Genomic DNA, 16,370 nt, shown 5'->3' with positions numbered 1-16,370 from the left:
GTCATGATCTGTAAGAACGCTCTAAGGACTTGGTTAGAAATAGAGATTCTTGGACCCCACCCATAGAGATTCTGATTCAGTAAATCTGGATTTTTTAACCAGCTTACAGGGCATGCCAACAGAGGGGGTCACCAGACCCCCCCGCTGGGGGCCACCGCCCCTGGGGTCACCTGATTTCATCATCAGTGTCCATCAACTCCTCCTGCCATGTCACTATTTTTGGCTTACTTTTTTTATTCATCATTTTTATTCCCACCAACACGCTTCCATAACTCTAAATAAATCTATTTTTAACACAAATTTCACATGAGTACCTTAAACGCAAATGTATTGAAAGGAAATCTGACAGGCGGTGAACAGGAGCGTGGGCCCCAGAGTCAAAACTGCCTGATTGTGATCCCACCTCTGCTGCTTCCCGGCTGTGTAAGTTTAGACAGGCTATTTAAAGTCTCTGTGTCTCCAGACGCCGCGTGTCCAAAGCGAGTCATAAGAGTAGCGACATCCCAAGGCCATTGTCGTGATGAACCGTTTGACTTCCGGTAAAGCACCTACCATGGTGCCTGGCACATCATAAGCACTTATCACATGTAGTTATTCTTATGATGACTGATTTTTTTTTTTCAACATATCCCTCGCTACAAAGAGAAAATACCCACCAACATACGGGCACAACTGGGAGACGTTCTTGAAAGTTCACCTGTGAACCATCTAACGTCATCTGAGGATCCTGGGCTGAGTACATTCTCTGCTCAGGCAAACATTACTCCGGAAAGTGCCAAGTGGCCCTACCCAGTGGGCAGACACTGAGGCATTATTTTGGAGTTGCTTCCGATGGAATTTCGAGTTTTCCAGTTAAGCTGAGAGCTTGCATAGCACTAGGAAAAATCTGCCTGGGAATCCACTGTTTGGGTTCATCGGGAAGCAGCCTGGAGACACCGTCTGCCCGGGGATTAGGAACTGATCCCTCCTCTGTGGGAAACAAAGCAGGTTGCCCAAGAGCAGCCTCATTAGCACTCCGTGCATATCTACAGATCTCGAGGTGCCTCAAGACATTCATTAATGCTCACCACACCACCCTGTCCGCCCGGAATCACAGTCCCCATGCTGCAGATGGGGAAACTGATAGAAAGGGCTATTAAGTGGCTGAGCTGTGAAGCGCCTGTTGAGCAAACAAGGAGCTGGGGCAAGAAGGAAAATAATGACTCTAGAAGACAGGTAGTGCCTCCCCACAGATCGGGTGTTGGCCCTGGACGGAGATGCATGAGGGTGCAGGAGGTTTCCCGTTGCTGTCCACAGGGTGGGAACGGGACAGTGTTTCTGGAGAGCACGACAAGGGCCGGCCTTGCTGTGGGTGTAGCATAAAGTGCTACTGGATTAATGGGCAGAGGGGTTTTCCAGGAGTCCGATTTCCCCTTCCCATCCAGTTCCCCACCGGAGAGGGAAGATAAAGTCAGCAGGGTCCGGAGAATAGGGCGGATTTGGCTGAGAGAGTTGTGACCCAGACTGACAAAGCTCGTGACCTTTAAGGAGGCCCACAGCATGGCAGGCATCACGTCCAGGGAACAAGATGAAGGGCGGGATAGCTCAGGAGCTCCGGACGAGGTTCATAACTTACTCCAGGAAGATGTATAAAGAGTCTTCAGAATGCTCGTTTCAGAAATGCGTCCAAAGCAAGTAATAAGACAGTTATAGAAAGATTTCTATAAAATTATATGAAGATATCTATAAGTGACATTGTTTGCAAAAGTGTAATTTATATTAACAAAAATTAAAAATCATCTAAATATTCAAAATCGGGAATCAATTCAAAGAGGTTATGGCACATCAATACTATGCAAGCATTTAAAATATATTAAAGGATATTTAATTATATGAAGAAAAGATTGTCATATATAAATGAAACTTCAGAACACAAAATCATAAACATGATCACAAAGATATAAAAGGAAACAGAGTTCTACGCTTAAGAAAAACTTAGAAAGAAATACCACAAAAGTATGTGGATGATTGGGGTGGTAGAATTACATGTGATTTGAATTTTGTTTTTGTATATATGTATTTACTAGAATTTCAACCATAAGTCTGCATTACTGTAAGTTCAAAATGTTAAGTTTTTTCACTTTTACTATGAATATTGCTGGGGCTTTAGTTAGAGACTCGCTCTACTTGGATGGCTGTGGGGTTCTAAAACAGAGCCACAGACTTAAAGAAGTGGTTGGTATCTGTTGCCTGGATACTTCACGGGATCCAAATAGTCAAGGTGTTTTCAGGCCTCGGCGTTTATGAAAGGCATCCCAGGGCATGAGAGTGAGCCTGGATCAGGAGTCAAGAGATCCAGCTGGTTGTCCCAGATGAGCTGCCTACCCACTCCACGAACTTGAGCAAAACACTTCACCTCAGATTCCTCATTTAAAATGGGAACAACAGAGCATGCCTTGACAATCCCACAGTAGCATGGGATTGTAAAAAAGCATGCTCAAGTGGGAGTTGCCATCCCAATGGAGATGTAATATATAGCATCCGAGACCTTGATCCAATGAACAACCTCAGAGCCCACCCTTGGTAAGGTCTGCCCATCCATGTATACATATTCCCTCTGTCGGTCACCCACTGGGAACAAATGTTCACAGTTGCAACCTTCGAGACACATTTAGCTCCTGGAAAACCTTCTGGATCAACATCCAAGAAATACTAACTCAAGAGTGGAATCGTTGGGAATGTATAAGCACCTTTGTCCACCAGGGTGACTTTCAGTGAGTCAGGATGTCTTAATTAGCTGAAGTATCCCATCCATCACAGACTTAACTGGATTAACATGAGAGAGTCACTGGTGGCAGGTGGTGGAGCATATTGGTTACTTTGAAGACATTACCCATATTCAACTGCTAACACACATTTGTACAGAACCAGGAGCTTCATCTTCCTACGAAAGCTCCTGTGTAACTCTCAACTGTCTAGTAAATACTCTTTGTGTCTTCACAATTATTCTGCACTATACATAGATATTGTCAAGCCCTAAAGAATACCCAGAAGGTTCCTTGTCCACTTTTATCCCCAGGAAGTCATGCTTCTGAAGCATCTCCAATAATTAATTTACTGACAACCCACCATCACTCCCACCACTGGGCATGCACATAGCTAGGCTGGAACACGGACAAGTACTTTTGATTGGTCTTTTCTACTTTATACAATTGTCTTGCTCACAAACTCCCATGTGTGAGTGGTTTACACTATCTCAACAGAAGCATCAAGCCATAAAACCATCACTGGATAAAAAGTCAAGACCTCAGTGCCATGACATTGGAAAAAAATGGCTTAACTGCTCTGACCTCAGCTTCCTCATTTATAAAAGGAGAAGGTTGGACTTCCTTAACTTGCCTTACCTTTCTTCAAATTCAAACTCTATACATTTTCACTGAGCAGGATAAAAAAAATCTTCAGAGCTCGGAGTAAGAGAAAGGGAGTGTCAACCCCGTGCAGGGACCGTGCCAGGTGCTTCATGTGTATGACAACAATGTTCTCAACAACCCCCCTTGACAACATTCCCATTTTACAGGTAAGGAAAGCGAGGCTAAAAGCAAGAATGTCCGAAGTTACTGCTGGGAAGTGGCAGAACTGAAACAGGAACTCGAGCACGACAAGTATATCACACTGAACCCATTAAAGACTGGAGGTCAAGGGCATGATCCCAATGCCTTGTTCCATGGTGTGGTTAGTAGCCACTCCTCTGCTTGTGAGCACACCATTCAGGCTGCTCTCTTTACCTGGTGAAGGAGTTTTGTAAGGTCCCCAAGCTTGGAAATGACAATAACAGGACACCAAGAAAAAGATGCCAGTCACACATGTCACATGCCCTTTCCTCCCCTCAAATGTAGTGCTTAGTATTTCCCTCACTGTTTCCAGCCCGTGTGGTACTCGATGCCCGTGTGGTCCTGAGCCCCAGAGACGCCCGACTCTGGGCCACCCCAGGGTGGGGGATAGGGCTTGCCTGCACCAGCTTGCAGAGGAGGACAAAGAAGAATTACTGGGCATGCTCCAGCAGAGGCACAGGGTGGGGGGCGGGGCCGAAGGATGGAGGAGAGAGATGGCGTAATGATGTAGTCACTTTCCTGAAGCATAAATTGTGGGCCCATGAAAAATCCAATCACAATTTTCTTTCATCTCATTTGGAAAACAAAGGGATGCTTTTGCCTCAATCTACTGATGGAAATACACATATCAAGTAGGATTCCTGAACAGAGGGGCCTTAAGCCAGGGCTCCCTGTCTGGTGTTCATCGGCCCCTGGTTCAGGGACACAGCCCATCTTCAGGAAATGGTTCCTGGCTGCAGGGCAATAGCATGATCTCTCATCTCATCTGGGGTCCCCAAGAAGGAAAAACACATCTGAACATTCCAACACATTTCCATGGGCTCCACTCATTTGAGAATTTTCCCAAGGATCTCCATTAAAAGGGGAAACACCTTTGTTCCACCCATCTCCATCATTTGAGCCAAAAAGGGAACCAATGGGACTTTTTCTTTTTCTCGGGGACTCAGTCCATGGTCCCAAATTTCACTGAAGAATTAGGACAATTACCTGTCCTAAGTCTCTGACTTAGAGGTTTATTTTCCTGATGTTTTGTAGGCTGATGATTTTTTTGGAGGTCGTCCGGTTGTGTTATGGGTTGTTGTATTTGTGGTCTAGAATTTCTCTGTCCACCTCTGAGCTCCCTGTTTAAACCTGGGCACACACTTTGTCTCTGGCCCTGGTTGTGGAGCCCAGGGAGACGGGGACACACCCAAGCTACGGCTGGGAGGCTGTGCTTTGGTTCCTGATTCTTTACACCTTTTCTAAGAGCATGCTTTCTTCTGAATGGGGCATGCCCACCACAATGTCAAACACTTTATGAGCATGGAACGGGGAAATGTGACCTTTAAAATTCTAAGGAAAAAAGGGCCAAGTCCCTACTTGTTTATTATTGTTGTAGTTGTGTAAGATAGAATGTCACTGAGTGACTGTGTCTGAGGAAAGCCAGCAAAAACTTCAACCAGGATCAAGACCTCCAATGAATTCAGATCCTCTTCATGTTTACAGTGCCTCTGAGTTGGTGTAATTTCCATGTACAAAGGTGATCTCCTAAATCCCCAAAAGTAACTTTGGCCTGGTGGTCTCGCATTACCTCATCAGTAAGTAGGAGGAGCTCCTGGCCATCTTAATAGATCAAATCCATGTCATCTGAGGTCAGTCACGAAGATTCTTCACGAAGATTCTCCTTTTTATTTGCCAACTTTGAAGGACCTGGCTTCAAATTTATTAAAGGATGTGGAGACTTTTCAACTGAATCCCAGACCATGTGTTCTGTCCCGATTCTCTCCCCATTCCACCCACTCCCCAGCCTCCTAAATAGGTCTACAGGTGGAGAGAGTATTAGAGAATAAGAGATTCTTAGAGCTTAGAGGACACTTAATTGGTCTCTAGCCCTTGTTACTGGCCCACTCACAGCTATTTTCAAATTGCTCTTCGACCTCATCCCACCTCTCCTGTGATTCTGTAGTTCAAATCTCACGTCACAAATTCACAGGTGATTCTTTTCTCCCATCTTGTCATATGAAGCTTGTTGTTCTAGACTGTTGGAGTTTGAGTTCTGACTCTATCAGTCAAGATCCTTAGTGTGTCTCCCTTCTCTGTGAAACACACAAACCTAAAAAGCAGGGGATCTCTACCTTTGCCCAAGCCACTGATTGAACTGTTGAACATCAAGTAGGGATTATGCTCTTCATGTCCTCTCCCAAGGCTCATGTTAACCTGCTAATGAGCTCTTTTAGGGTAAATGGTTATTTGGGCAACTTAGAATCCATGTAACTATTTTATCATCCAGCACCCATGACCCCAACTGGTCTGAAAAAGACCCCAACTTATCCACAGAAGATCCCGTTGAAGGCCATACTGAAATCCAGACCCTCTGCTCATGAGGACATTATGAGACAACTTGTCTAATCACCATATTCCAAAAAACAGCCCTTAGCCTTAACTTGTTACCATATCGACCAGGATGCAACAGACGCTGTTGTGTTAGCAAATAAGTAGGAAATCTCCATGGCTTATCATGTACTTTAATCTTCACACATGTGAATCCAATATGGGTCAAACAGTTTTCCTCCATCTTGTTATTTTGCCACCTGAAACGGTGGTCTCTGAGGCTGCCATAGCAGAAAGGGGGCCGTTGGAGCGATGCCTGTTCTTGCCCCCGCTCACCATTCATTAACAGGATCATGTAGCTCCAAACTGACTCCAAGGACACCTGTGTGAAGGGCTGGGGAGAAAATCACTACCTGGGAGCACAAACCACTTCTGCCATAGCTGGGTAGGTTTCTGCATGTGATACCATGATCATATTTTCCCTCTTGTGTGCTTGGAAACCTGATCATCCACTCAGGATTTCTAGAACCCTCCACACGGAAGTCTTTGGACAGATTTCATTAGTATCAACCACTAGAGTCATAAATACCAGTACAATAACCTAGATGTTCCGAAATACTGCTTAAGAAGTCCCTTTCATGTAGCTGGAAAAAAAATCTAATCCTCTGGCCACTGCTGGATAAGAACTCCCAGTTCTGAACAGCATGCTTGACTAAGTCTGATTAATGAATTTCTGAAGTTATTTTTGTTGATCCTCCCACCCTTGACGCCATAATTTGCCTGTGGCAGCATGTGTGTAGATTAATGAGGCTTTCAGCAGCCAGTGGAAAAGTGTTCATTAACTTAATTATCCACACCTTCCAATTGAGGGCAACTCAGGGCTGTCAGGACACAGCAGAGCATCTGTGCTGAGGAAGAGCACCCGCTCCGTGCTCCGCAACCAGGACAATCTTCCTTGCAGAGGCAAGGAGAGGAACAGGGGAAATAAGTGGATGCACAGGTGACAAAATGACAAGATTCAGTGTAATTACCCAATGGCGTGCTGAATGTGCATGCATTCATTAATCACCTAGTATGGGTAAACCTGAATAAGCAGGTACCTCCTATGCTTCTAGCCTGCTTTCTCCTCGTGCACAGGACAAGCCCCCAACTCAGGGACCAATCTCTGCTAAGTCAATGGGAATGGTATGTATGGATCTTCGTCAAGAAGGTCAAATGGTGGGTGCCTGGGTGGCTCAGTTGGTTAAGCGACTGCCTTCAGCTCAGGTCATGATCCTGGAGTCCCGGGATCGAGTCCCGCATCGGGCTCCCTGCTTGGCAGGGAGTCTGCCTCTCTCTCTGACCCTCCTCTCTCTCATTCTCTCTCTCTCAAATAAATAAATAAAATCTTTAAAAAAAAAAAAAAAAAAAAGAAGGTCAAATGGTAAAGCACCAAGTCTATCTTACCCTGGACCTGGGTAATTTTATTGATCAGTGTGGTCAACTCCCACCTTGGACGTAGGACTTAGGACACAGAGCCTTCCCAGTGTGCCTGGGCACCACGCTTTGCCTCCAATGTCTCCCACTTAGCACCCCAAGGAGCTAGTCCGACTTCTGCACCCAAGCCCAAGGGGGAAGTTTCTCCTGCTTCTTCATGCTGCCTCTCTCCTGTGGAGATCTCGGCCTGTTGCCTCTCCCAGTCTCTCCATTGCTATGCTCCACCAACTAGGACACATTTTTTGCTTATCATCCCAGACATGGAGCTTTCACCTTGGCCTCCTCCCCCCAGTGGCTTATAGAGTTCCCTGCTAGACACTGTGCAGGACAGAGATGGTCCTATGGGAGTTCCTGGCTCTTAGGAGGTAAGACTCATGCATGGAGCTGATCATTAGAGGGAAGAGAGCTTCAGCATCTTGTAAATCAGTCTTTCTCAAACTTGCTTGGTCCTAAGAGTGACCTTCTAAAGATACAACTTCCAAGATTCTACCCATGAATATTCTAATACAGAAAATCTGAGGTGAGACCGAAACATTTTCCTAAGCACCCAGGAGATCCTTATCATGAGGCAAGTTTGCAAAACACTAGTAAATGACTATATGACAGGAGTAGTGACTATTGATTAAACGTTCGGAAGCTAATCAAGGTACTAAGAAATTTACGTATACTGGCTCATTTAATTACTGTGACAAACTTTTCCAGACAGGTACTAACTTTCCATTCTGCTAACAAGAACACCCAGATCCGGATACATTGACTAATTGCTCAAAATCACACATTTAGTAAGTGGCACAGTTAGGATTCAAAGCTTCATCTCTGTGGTTCCTGACCTACATCAACGAAACTAACCTATTTCTAAAGGCTAAATGCTGGTGTAGACTAGCAGTCTCTGAGCTTTTTTTGATAGAGTGCCCTATCAACAACGAAATTTCAAGCATGGACATTCAGTGTATGTGCATATATTTTTAATTTATATATACATACTATTATTCTAATATACTATCTGTATTATAAAATATACATAAAATAGCTATTTAAAAGGTTGAAATCAAGATGAATTAAACAATTTTTAGTAATTTTTATTCTATTTTTTGCTTTCAAAAAATTATTCATATAATAAAAATGCTTTTAGTGAGACCAATGTGATTTCAAATAGGCTTTTCTAAGTTTTTTCAACCTTGGATTAATCTGTATGATGTAGTGATTAACAGTTTGGTCCTAATTCGGTTTGTTCTGACACTTGCTTTTAGTGCCTGTTGTTGCTAGAAAAGATGCCTCTCAAAGATGCATAAATTCAAATGAAAGAAATGAGGCATTGTTACCTTACTCAGTCATAATGCTCATTTTTCAATTCTATCTACCAATTATGCAAAGATTCTCGGTGAAATTTGGCTAGTAAATTTCCAAGCTCCCTGATAACAATCCATTTTCCCCACAATTTATTGGAATTAAAAAATAAATAAATAAAACTCGTTCAACATCAAAAACATTTGGAAACTTAAAACAGTCTAGAATATTCTGTTTCAGTCTTTCCAGGAATAGAGATCTCCGTTATATACATCATTTTTAACAATGTTAACACTGGAAATGTTTCAAATCACCAGTGCTCAAACACGGCTTCAGGGGAAAGGTGTCATTTTTTTTTTCTTTGTATTCAAGAGTAATATGCATACAGGAAAATGTACATATCACAAGTGTATAGATCAGTGTATTTTATTTAACTGAGCACACCCAATTAAAGACACAGAACACGAAGCAGAACATTATCTTCAGCCACATTATCAAAAGCCCCTTTGTGCCTTTTCCAGTTATTTCCATCCTCCCAAAGGTAACAATTATCCTAGCTTTTTGGCCTGTTCATTTTTTTTTTTTTTAAACTTCATGTAAGTGGAATCATACAGGGGGCACCTTTTTGTGTGTCTGGCTCATTTTGCTCAAAATTTGATTTGTGAGATTCATCCATATCACTGAAGTTGTCATGGATCGTTTATTCTCATTGCATAGAGTATTGTCTAGTGTGAATACACAACAGTGAGTTTATCCCTTTTGCTTTTGATGGGCATTTGAATAAATTCCAGCAAATATTAGCAACAGTGTTGCTATGTGCATTTCAATGCCTGTCTTTTGGACAACATGTCTGCATTTGGTATATCCCTAGAGTGGAATTGCTGGGTCACTGGGTTTGCTTATGTTCTGCTTTTTAGATATTGTCAAACAGCTGCCTGACTGGTTCCATAAATTTACACTCCCACCACGTGGGAATTCTGGGTGCTCTTCATTCTCGCCTCCTCTTGGTATTGTCTGTCTTTTTTCATTTTAGCCATTTTGGTGCATGTATGATGGTATCTCATTGTGGTTTACCAGTTTCTTTGAAAGGCACTTACTGTCTCGTTATTAAGTTGTGACATTTACCCTTAGGGGACAACTTGAGTGCAGGTTTGTGTTTTTTTCCCCAATGTATCTGCTGTAGCTTATTCCTGACAGCCACTTGTCAACCTGGAAAAGATAGAATAATTTGAACCCTTGATTTTACTCACTCATTATTTCAAATAGTTGGCCAGAAGACAATAAGGGAATCCCTGTTTAAATAAAGTATTTCCAGGAGTACTCCCTATCTCATTACCAAGTATTATAAAGATTCTGCTATGTTTTAAACTTCTTGCCTCTGTATAATGATCCACATCGGTGAGATCCTACTATGTTCTGTGCTTTTGTGGCTTTAACTTCCTGGCTTAAATAGCTTGCTATGGACAATGTAGCAGATAAATTTCACATAAGGTGCAAGTTCATGAAATTTGTCTATTTTTTTTTTCACTCCAGTCAACATAAATACCCAAAACATTGCTTTTGTTAAGAAACTCATCTATTGTTGAGAATGTAATTTTTTCTGGTACATCTTTCCTTTGAGAGCTCACAAGAAAGGGCCCTTCAATGTATTTCATTATTGAAATGAAAAATCTAGAAACAGCATAAGCTGAAATGTGTAGGAAATATCTGTACTTTCCATCAATTGCAAAGCAAATCTCTTACACTGAATTATTTGTTTAATGTTCCTTCAACTTTTCAGCCACAGATGCTGTGCATCTTCCGACAATATTTAATGACCAAGGAGTCCCTTTGAATGTGCCACTGGGTCATGTTCAGATATTTCTTTAGCCATTATCACAGTAGCAAGAGGAGCAAGCTTCTGACCAAGGGATTACAGCTTCTCACTTTCACTCTTAAGTAACAAATTCAAAATTATCAAATTTCACCAAAATGTGTAAAGGGCTGGATTGAGTATATCATGACTTGAACCAGTTGGAAAAAAATTCTTAATGTCTTGCTAATTGCAATGGCTTCACAACCTCTTCAGTTATGTCAAGACACAAGGAGAGACTCATCATTAACCGCAGTGGATGAAAAGACCATATTTCAAAGAGTTTTCTTAATACTTTTTTAAGTCTTTTGACCAATTCTGTGACTGATGTGATTCGCCTGCCATTATTTTTATCCAGGCATTCGCTGAAGAGCAGCGAGCACTAGGACTTGCCACGAACTAGCCTCCCAGCCATTTTCCTGCCGTTCCCTTGGGTTTGCCTCATTAATATGATCTTCAGCTTGCAGTTCCTTCAGGGAATCATTTAAAATCACTTGTCCATTCGGTGAGGATTAGTTAAATTGAAATGAGGTATCATGAGCTGTAAATCCATTTAACGGGCACACAGACACAAATCAGCTAACTGCTTATAGGAGTCATACCAGTTTCCATTTCGGGAAGCTTCTCCTCGCACTGAAGGGTTCCTTGGAATAAAGAGTGCTTCTCTGCACTTCACCATGGCAGTTTCCAATGTCAGAGCTCTAAGATCTTCCAGAAAGCATCTTGCCAACCTCTTCGTCTGCCAGGTGAGGAGCTGGAGGCCCCCAGAGGAAGAGGGGAGGCCAGGTAGACTGACGGGTTTGTAAGCAGGACCTGGTCATAGGGCACATAGGTTCAAATCTCAGCCTCTGCCACTTCTTCTCTGTGTACCCTGGAGCAAATCACTTTACCTCTCTAAGCCTGCTTCATCAACTGTATACCTAAACATGGTGAAGGTTACTGTATGTAAATTATATCTCCATAAACCTGGTTTTAAAAGGAAGAGAGGGAGGGAGGGAAGAAGGCAGGCAGGCAAGCCTCAATGCTGAGACCTGAAATTAAATAGAGATTCTCAAATGAGCCTAGAGGCTTCCAGGGAGTAACATTTTTGTCTTAATTATCTCTGTGGTCTGGCATGCTTAGCACGGTGCCAGGCACATAGAAGACACGTAAAATTATTATTGATTGTAGTGGATTGAATGGTGGCCACAAAAGATACATCCATATCCAAATCCCTAGAACCTATGACTATGATCTTATTGGGAAAAGGGTCTTTGCACATGTAAGTTAAGGATCTTGAGTTGAGAAGATCCTGGACTATCCAAGGATCCTGGACCCTAAATCCAATGACCAGTGTCCTTGTAAGAGACAAAAGAGAAGATTCAGAACACAGAGGTCATGTGAAGCTCATGTGAAGCAGAAGGTCAGAAGCAGAGATTGGAGTGAAACAACCACAAGCCAAGAACTACCAGAGCCACCAAAAGTTCAGGAAGAGGCAAGGAGAGATTCTCCCCTACGGTCTTTGGAGTGAGTATGACTTGGCCGACACTTTGATTTTGAACTTCTGGTCTCCAAAACTGTAAGAGAATGCATTTCTGTTGTTTTAAGCCACCAAATGTGTGGTAATATTTTACCTCAGAAACTAATATACTGAACTTCTTGGCTTCACATAGTCATGCAGCTTGTTATTACCTAATCCAGTGATTTCCAAACTTAAGTTCTGCATAGCCTTCCATGGCCCCCATGATACATTAATAAGTATGGTACCTATTTTGTATTTGGAGGTACTTTTAAGATTTCTTATAACTAAAATATTCTGCAGCTTAAAAAAAAACAAATTAAAAAATTTGATCAGCCAACCCCAAATCTTGCCCAACTCTACATGTCAACGCTGAAGATCAGAGAAGTTCCATAACTTGTCCAAGTTCTCTCGGAAGCAAGAGGCAGAGCCATAATCAGCTCTACCATCTTCCTCCCGATGCAGGGTTCTGCCTGGACATCCAAAGAGCCACAATAAACCACTGTCCTTGGGAAAGAAAGAAGAAAACATTAGCAGCACTCCCATTATAGTCAAAGACAATACAATATGCCCTTGAGTATCAGCACTGTCATTCAACATTCAACTAGAGGGTCCAAACACTGTGACAGGTAGCGATAAAGGAAGAAAGTGGAAGAGAAAGGATTCAGGTAATGCGCGGGGCCGTGGGGCGGGGGGTTCCCGACTGGCTACAGGAGATTTAAGGAACACACCCGTGCTACACACACCCATCAAGGGAGAACATTCTTCCTCCAGGGTTGGAGCAGTTAGCGCAATCTGTGTCACCTTGGAGTCAGACAAAAGCGAATTCCACCTGCCGCCCTATCACTTATATCTGTGCGACCTTGAGCAAAATTAACTTCTCTGAGTCTCAGCATCCTGAGTAAATGGGAATAATCCCTACCTTGCCGGGCGGTTGTAGGACTTAAATGAGATGACATAGCCTAGCGAGTCTGACCCAGACTCTGTACCTAGGCTAGTAGACTCTCGCCTCTATGATATTAACTGTAGACTTTGGGCAATTACCTCTCTGTGCCTGAGTATCCTTACTTGTAAAACGAGGATCATGCTACTTGCCTCCAAGGGTCAGTATGAAGGTTAGAATAAGCTAATAGTTATAAAGTATTTAAATAGTGCCTGGCAGGTTCGTGCTATATGAGCATTTGTTAAATTAAAAATCAATATGAAAATGTACCTAAGGAAAGGGTGACAGGGAGGTGGAGGGCTACAGAGGAAGTGGGAGGTCCAGGGTCTGTCCTGGCCCAGAGACGACATAGATAGATTCTCTGGCTCCATTCCAAACTGGTATGTTCATGGAGGGACCAAGCGCAGCACCCCTGCTGGACACAGGGGGCCAACCGTGTATAGGGGTGGCTGTTATTATCAAGCCTGGGGCGGGCAAAGTGAGGGTGTGCTCATGGCCCGAGGAAGGGTCCTCCTCCTGTTTCCCACCTTGGCTGCTCCAGAGGAAGGGGCCTCTTTGGGAGCTGGGTAGAGAGCTTTCTGTCCTGGGCTGTTGAAGGACCCAGTCCAGTGCAATGGAGAAGGACACACCCTCTGGGAAGACCTCTCGGGCTGGTCAGAGAGTGGGAGCAGAGTTCCCAAAATTCCGCGAGGCTGCCTAGCTCCCACCCAGAGTCTGGCACCATCTGCCCAGGGGCCCTTCCAAGAGGCCAAACGCCCCCCAACCTGCCATGCCTCCTCTTTCGGGTGCTCAGATGGGAGTTCAAAGGGAAAGATTTCACCTCCAAAGGAGGGGCTGTGAGGGTTTGATGAGAGGCTCCTCTCTCCAGGCTCTCTGTTTCCCTTTCAAGGGGTGAGTCGCACTGCTGGAAAATGACAAACTCGGCTAACTAAGATAATAGGAAGGACACTCGTGACTCAGCTGACATGGAAACCCACCTAGCAGGGCTCAGAGGCCCCACACGGGCAGGAGGCTGCTTTCGGAAAAGGAGGACGGTTGTAAATAAGGGATCCACTCAAGATACTTTTTTTCTCGTCCTGGTTGCAGACAGCGTTCCCTACCCCCCCCCCCCCCCCCGCAGTGTTTTTTTTCCACCAGGAGCCCTGAGTCTGGCAGGCATTGGCATTACTCACAGGGGAGGGAATCAAGGGCCAGGGGAGGAATGCGTGTGTGCAAACCTTCCTTTGACAGTCGTGGAAAACAGCAGTGCCCTCCCCATTACAGGGGCCAGCTCTGCCCAGAGGACTGATCTACGCCTCACTTTCTCTCCCAAAGCCTCCACCAAAATGAATTTGGACACTGAGGTATTTGTGTGTACAATAACAGGATGCCTGGGATTTATTTTAAAACTTCCGCTCCCCACTCTAAAATTGTTGGCAGGTGATAGGTGAAAGGAGATTGGCCAAACTAGCCTTTAACCTCCTAGGACAAGCAGAGCTTGCTGGGAAAGTTTGAACACCTCCCTTCCCTACCATGTCCTCTGATAAAGGAGGGCATTGGTTCCAGGGCTCTCCCAGCCTTTCCCAGCTCTGCTTCCCGATGAGCTGATGATCTCTATGCATTCCAACCTCTCACCACCCGCTGAGCACCTCAGGCCTGTGTTTTCGTAGCAAGCTTTCGCGGAATGTAGAGGGCAGGGGTTTGAGCAAGGATTCTGGAACCCCCATGCCTGGTTTTGAATCCTGGGTGGACCACACACTAATTATGGGACTTTGGACAACTCATTTAACGTCTCTAGGCATCAATCTGCTGATCTGAAAAATGGGGATAATAATATCCACCTCATGGAGTTATTATAAGAAATCAAGGAGTTTATATTCATAAAACACTTAAAAACAGTGTGTGCCATATGGTGTTACAGAAATCACGTTAAATAAAGAAAAGGAAAGATTTCAGAAGCCGCCTGCTTTTCTATGTCGGACTGGCCAACTTTGTCTCCAAAGTGCCAGATAGTAAATGTTTTTGGCTTCACTGTCATATGGCTTTGTCACATCCAGACTGAGGGAACTTGAAGCTGATACCCTCCTCCCTATCTCTCTGCCCTTATAGCAGCTGTCACCAAGGCTCCATGTCCCAGATGGTGGTACCGCAAAATGAAAGAGAACTCGCAATTTGCAGGGCACGTTAGCAGAGCGAGAGGTAAACTATTAAGCCACCGCAACCTGCGTGGCTTCTTTAGGGACTCAGCACGGCCTGGCCTCGCCTGACACACGGTAAGCAGCCCCGGGGGGGCGTGAGAAGGCCCCGGCTGCTCTCTCCCGAGTCCACTCCGAGTTATGCAAACTGCCCTAGTTCTGTTTCCTTCCGCTGTCATACACCATTTCAAATCCCTCTACCGAGCCGGCTGCCATCCTCGAACACCTTCCAGTCTACGCACCGCCTTCTCTAAGCCCACACCCAGGACTGACCGTGATTCCCAGATGGAACGAACTTCCAGCAGCACAGGACCACCTGCGGAAGTACGCGCTCGGTCACATCAGGTGCGCGTGGGGAGAGGGAGGTCCGCTCATGCTGCTGACACAGACGGCGTTTCCCGTGACTCGAAATCCTGGAGTGTACGTCACCACGCTTGTGCTGAGCCCACCTTCTTGTGCAATTTCTGTATAACTGGCTTTTCATGGGGACCAAGAAGCCCTGTTACATTTCCTCCTTAGGCTGCCATGCCCCTGGACGCGGTCACCCAGCCGAGGAGAACAGGACAACCCGGGGGGGAACCGTCAGAAAGCATGGCAAATATCTGCAGTTCTGTGTCTCTTGCAGATCACAGTCCCACATTCTTGGAGGGATTCTGAGAAATTTCAGTTCAGGGGGAGCTGTGGTTATGGGGACTGTTCTTTCCAAGCCAAAAATCAGGATACAGATTTTTTTTTAAAAATATTATGCTGCTTCTGTGCGGGGCACCTGGGGGTTCTTTGAGGAATTAGGGGAATACTGGCAGTCCTTTGAATTAGAAGGAAAGCACTCTTGGCCCCTGGGGTTCCCAAGGCAATCTGGAGAGGGCAGTTATAACAGATCCTGTTGTCCAGGGCCTCAGAGAAGGGAGGGCTCCTAACTGCCACCATAAGGGCTGTAGGGGGAGTGAAGGACCCAACCTGTTGGGTGCTATCCAGGTAGGGAGCAAAGAAATTGGACTTGGGGGCCAAGCAAGCCTGAATTCAAATCCTGGTTCGACCTTTAGCTACCATGTGAACCTCAGGCGTGTCCCTAAACTTCATCTGAATTCCATTGGAATGGTGGCGCCTTCTTTGAAGACTTGGTGTGAGGATTACATGGTGAAGCTCTACCAACTCCAGGCTCTTGGGAGGTGTTGGAGCTCGGAGTGCATTGCTCACCCCTTCTTCTCCTTCAGTATGCCAGGTACTTCTCCCACAAGGT

At 44.7% G+C, this 16,370-nt stretch overlaps 1 long non-coding RNA gene across 1 annotated transcript in view; it reads right to left on the bottom strand.

Moving 5' to 3' along the window:
* The window catches only part of LOC116639392, a 253,644-nt gene extending 238,096 nt beyond the window's left edge, over positions 1-15,548 (bottom strand). Inside the window, exon 1 of the long non-coding RNA XR_004300836.1 lies at positions 15,404-15,548. This is a non-coding gene — a long non-coding RNA (uncharacterized LOC116639392). The remainder of the gene's footprint in view (positions 1-15,403) is intronic.
* Between the last annotated feature and the right edge of the window lie 822 nt (positions 15,549-16,370).

The sequence above is a fragment of the Phoca vitulina genome, unplaced genomic scaffold (genome assembly GCF_004348235.1).
Source record: "Phoca vitulina isolate PV1807 unplaced genomic scaffold, GSC_HSeal_1.0 scaffold18, whole genome shotgun sequence".
NCBI classification, from domain to species: domain Eukaryota; kingdom Metazoa; phylum Chordata; class Mammalia; order Carnivora; family Phocidae; genus Phoca; species Phoca vitulina.
Note: the sequence above shows the minus strand (reverse complement) of the source record. Positions and strands in the feature narration are given on the sequence as shown.